At 48.4% G+C, this 4,974-nt stretch overlaps 1 long non-coding RNA gene across 1 annotated transcript; it reads right to left on the reverse strand.

Annotated features, from left to right (window-relative positions):
• Positions 1 to 619: 619 nt before the first annotated feature.
• LOC140690578 (uncharacterized) lies at positions 620 to 4,727 on the reverse strand. Its single transcript, XR_012065886.1, has 3 exons — positions 4,661 to 4,727; positions 2,558 to 3,889; positions 620 to 914 (listed from the first exon to the last, which is right to left on the reverse strand). It is a non-coding gene; the product is annotated as an uncharacterized lncRNA (long non-coding RNA).
• Between the last annotated feature and the right edge of the window lie 247 nt (positions 4,728 to 4,974).

Consider the following 4,974-nt stretch of genomic DNA (forward strand, 5'->3'; position numbering starts at 1 on the left):
ACCATCCAGAGAGAGTCTCAGCGAATCTTATAATAAGATATAAGTAAGAGCTGTGTAGTCCTTTGCAGTATCTCTTATGAGATGAATTCGTTTTATTTATTTTATTTTCAAAAAAACAAGTGAGATAGGCAGGAAGGGCCTATTGCCACTCAACTAATCAGGAAACAAAAACATGGGAACATTTATAACTTGCCCAAAGACACACTGAACTGATGATGCCAGGTTCCATTTCTTCCCTCCACTAGGAAGTACGGTAAGGTAACAAATAACAGCAACGCAATGTATACGTGCTCCGAGTCAAATGGGTGACAAGAGTTAAACCATCCTGAGCGTGGTAGTCCAGGAGAGCAGGTGGAGGCGTACCGGGGGAGAGAGGAGGGAGGCTCCTGGAAGACAAGAGCAGGTGGCACTGAGCCGGGCCTGGGAGGACGCAGAGGAGTCTGAGAGTCTGACAGGGTGAGCTGAGAGAAGACGCTGCTGGGCCTCCAAAGCAGCAGGGCCAACGCGCTGGGGAGTAAAGCAGAGCCAGGGAGCATCGGGTGGTCCGGTGTGAGTGGAAAGTATCCTCTCATGTCTAGCGGAGCAGTCACAGGTTATGGGTTGGAATACATCTGTCAGATCAAAGAATCTGGTCTTTATTTGGTAGGCAGTTGAGAAAAATCAGCAAAAATTTTATTAATGGATTTTCATAATCAACATGGTGTTTTAATGACACTCACAAGTTGGTACTATAAGGGAAAAAACAAAAGGATGGGTGATGGGAGTAGAAAAGCCGCAGCTCTGAGGCTGCGAGTCCAAGACCAGACCGCCAGCATGGTCAAACCGCTGGTGAGGGCCCTCCTCCGGCTTTGGCGGCCGCCTTCTTGCTGTGTCCTCACCTGCTGCACAGAGGCATCCTGCCTCTCTCACGTTTCCTGTAAGAGCACTAAATCCTGTGAGTGGGGGCTCCACCCTCCTGGCCTATTCACCTCTAAGGGCCCCACAGCCAAATACCATTACAGAGGGAATTAAGGCTATGCTGTGTAAATTTGGGGCCGGGGACATGAACATTCAGGCCACAGCACTTAGTCTCCAATTCAAATCACCAGACCGAGGGTGTGAGCGGGGAAGAAAAGGAGCCACTGGCCACTTCTGACGTCAATTCAGTCCTATAGGAGGTATAAATCCATGGTGCTGCTGGCAGTGGATATAAAGGTATAAAACACCATCCATAGGAGCACATAAGGTAAGATCATATACAAAGGAAACAAAAATATGAGCCGGTAAAGACACAAGTTTCAGAGTTCAGAGGAGGGAGCGAGGGATGTTAACTGCATGCATCAAGAGAAGGCTTAGTGTGGGGCGAGGACCAGAGTGAGCCCCGGAGGACATAGGGCCGGGAGGAGGGAGGTAGGGTCACAGGCGGCGTGGTGCAGGGAAAGGATAGAGCATGGCCAAGAGGCAGGAGGAAGCACAGCGGGTTCACGGACAGTCCGACTGAAGCAGAGGCGCTGATGGTAAACGGGTTCAAATAAGCAAGGAAGGTCACGCTGCAGAACACTGCGAGGTCTGTGGGCTCTGGCCCAGGAAAGCTAAGCAGACAGACTGCGTCCTTTAGGAGATCGATCCTGGGCGCCCTTTTCCCTCCAGTTAACAAAACACAGAACAAAGAGTCCGGAAGCTGGCTTTTATTACCATTTCCTGCCCCAATTTATAACCTTAAAATCTTCCCAGATTGTAGTTCTCAGTTGCCTAATTACAGGGGAGTTAATATGTAAGATTCACCCCAAAATTGTTAAGATTGTTGTGGGTTTTCGGGTGGCAAAGCATTTTTCAGATACTGACTCCATACTTAATCTTGTGCTGGACCTAAGATACAAGGTCAGGTCTGCTTTTCCCAATGCCAGTTGTACTCTCTCAGTGCATGGAGGATGACTCTGTGTCGTGTGAGAGTAACCAGGAAGAAGGGTGTTTTTCCCAGCACCTAATTCTACAACTTGCTGAACTGAGTACTAACTCTGACCTTAAAAAAAAAAACCAAATCATACTGGAAAAAATGAAGCCGTGCTTTAAAGTAGTCTGTTACTCGCTTTTAAGAAGTGGAAGTATACATAAACAGAAGAAGGAGGGCATCGGTGGAAATTCGATGTGTTTTTTGAGAATGAAAATGGAAGAAACATGAATGCAAAGATTAAAAACTATTTTGGAATTTATAAGTGGGTTCGCTTGACAGGTGGCTGATGAAATAAAACCTTACAACCCATTTTATATTAAGGCGAATTTGTTTTGCCTTGTGTATTATAATTCACATTACAAAAGCCAGCAATCATTCTGCTGGGGGAAGGCCCTTCACTGGGGGAAGGCCCTGCAGAGACAGTATCTTGGCCCTCATCCAGTGCCTGGAATGGACTGCAGTCAGAAAACACAAAAGACTTAATTATAGCCTTTAAGTGGAAGCAGGAGTGGTACACGGGGAACTGAAATCTTATCCAAGACAAAAATTTTTTTAAAGCTGGGGAGGAGAGAATGAGACAAGCGAACTGGAAATTTAGCTTCTGGAAGCAGAAATCAAACTTACCTTCTATAAATTGATGTTGGCAAGAATCTGATTGGCACTTTGAGACTTTGAAAGGATTTTCAACTGATTTTGAGTCTGTTTTGTTAACTTCTCCCCCCAAGTGGAAGTTAAAAAGGAGTACCCTAGGCATTGTCAATGTACCTTTGTGACATAAAGACATAGGTGACTTCAGCACTGTTTACAAAAATGTGTGATTTCATTTATGGCTTAAACTGGGGGTAAAGGGCATTTAATAGAAATAAGCCTCTTAACAGAAGGCAAGTCAGAACTTAGCAGAGTCCCACGGTGGTGTCATTCGGGGAAGGCGAGCAGACCAGGAAGTGAGGAAGCAGGGACGCACCAGGCGTCTCCAGCTGGAGCACGCCAGCTGAGCGGGGGCACTTCCATGGACGGCGACACGGCGGAGTCTCCCGTGCGTGGCGTGCCTTTCAGCTAAGCCGGAATTGCTAAGTCATTGTAACAGTACAGATGTGCCATCCCTGCTGGAGTTGCCTTAGGCTCTTCGCAGCACCCGTTTGCATTCACTGTGAGCACTAAGAGACGTAACACGAACGTCAAAGGAGGCTATCGCTTGTCAGTTGCGTGTATACATTTTCTATGAAACATTTTTAAACACACAGGCACACAACACAATGGGGCAATCTCTTCATGCTGTTCAGAGGAGACCAGCTCTTTGAGCTTTGAAGGTCTAAAAATGACCAAACAAAAACAGTACAGGCACTCATGCAGTCAGTCCGTGAGCAATTTCATAAAGACCTTGAAAAGAGAAGGAAGCAATGTCGCTCACGTGGGCAGACTTTTGCTAAGGAAGAGGGTTTGCCTCGGTGGCCACCACAGCCCCCGACACCCCCTAAAATCCTGCCCCCAGCATTCCTCCCGGGGCCAGACCTGCTGCCGGCCAGCCTCACAGCCCGTGAAAAGGCTGCAACAGGGAGGCTGAGAAGTCCCCGGGAACGCCCCCCCTGGAGCAGACGGGAGCCACTTCCCTGCCCACATCTGCCCATCCCATCCCACACCGCGGTCCCCGGCGGGCAGCCGGGACCAGGACCACCACCTGTTCGCTTTCAGATGCTTCCTGCACTTCCGCTAAAAATAACATCGGTCCTTATGTGAACAGGTTTAAACTGAACGTATGCAGGGAATTCCCGTGATTTCAGTGTGAACATTCTGACCGCTCCTGATTAAAGTCGGGCCTCCACTGTCAAAGCCCGAATCCCCTCTGTTGGTAGCCTGGAGTAAGCCACTCCCATCACAGCACTGAAACAGACGGACCAGGATGTGGCGCTGAAGTCGACGTGCAGTTCCCTCGGGGTTCCCCGCGCTCGTCCGTCTCTGGAGGGACAAGAAAATGCCTTCGGTCTGACCACTGCATAGAGGCCGCAACCCTTGGGGCTTACAACAGCCCCTCTGTCAGCGTAAGTCACGCCTCAGCCAGGCTGAGCTGCTTGCGGGGCCGCAGAGTTGCACCAGCCCCACGCCGGCAACCGCCTTCGTTCGCAGGGATGCCCTGTGTGGCTGGGTGACTGATCAGTCACAGAGGGAAGGTTCTGAAAGCCTCCTCACATCACAGCTCCCCAGCGGCTGGCTGGCCTCCTCAGCCCTGGGGCTGAAGTTGTCTTGTTTTAGACCTGATGCTTCAATTCTTTCTCTAACATGAAAGCACCATGGATCAATAGGAGTTTTGAAAATCTGTACGTGGGAAGATTTATCAACTCCAACCCATTTTATCATCACTGGAGGAGAGTTAGTAAGTACATCTTCCAGCATGAGCAATCTAGAAAAGAGGGGAGTTCAAATAAACTGCTCAGAGAGGTATTCCACAAAGGGAAAGCACACAGTGGCTGACTGGGATCCAATCCTTTCCACAAAGGTGACAAAAAAATAATATGGGATGATGCCAGCAGCTAAAACAGGACACACGGTGACTGAGAAATGAAGCCATATCACAGCTGACGTCTCAAATTAAATGAATTTGTGATCTTTAAAAAGAAAAAATTAAAATGCTCACCCAAAAAAACTCTAGGGGGATGAGTCTCAGAGATTTTTTCCTATTCTTACTGCAGTGGATAAAAGACACTGCATATCTTACAACAGAGAAATCACCTCACAGAACACCAAGAGGATGGAGGATGGGCAGAGATCACACGGCGGGGCTGCTGGCGATTTCCAGACTCCACACACGCCGCCCTCAACACGTTACTGCACGTTCCTGGTCACTCGACCTGTGGGCATGTTTTCTTCCACTCCAAAGAAAAAGAAATAGATTCTAATAGATGCATTGGAGCAGGTTTAGGTACTAGAGGGAAAAAATAAATCACTCATTGTTTGTTGTGGTTACTTGGTGTCCCATGTCTTGTTGTCTTAACGCCACAAGCCACTCAAAACACATTACTCTGCACCCTCCTAGGATCCAGCGG

Source organism: Vicugna pacos, chromosome 31 (assembly GCF_048564905.1).
Source record: "Vicugna pacos chromosome 31, VicPac4, whole genome shotgun sequence".
NCBI classification, from domain to species: domain Eukaryota; kingdom Metazoa; phylum Chordata; class Mammalia; order Artiodactyla; family Camelidae; genus Vicugna; species Vicugna pacos.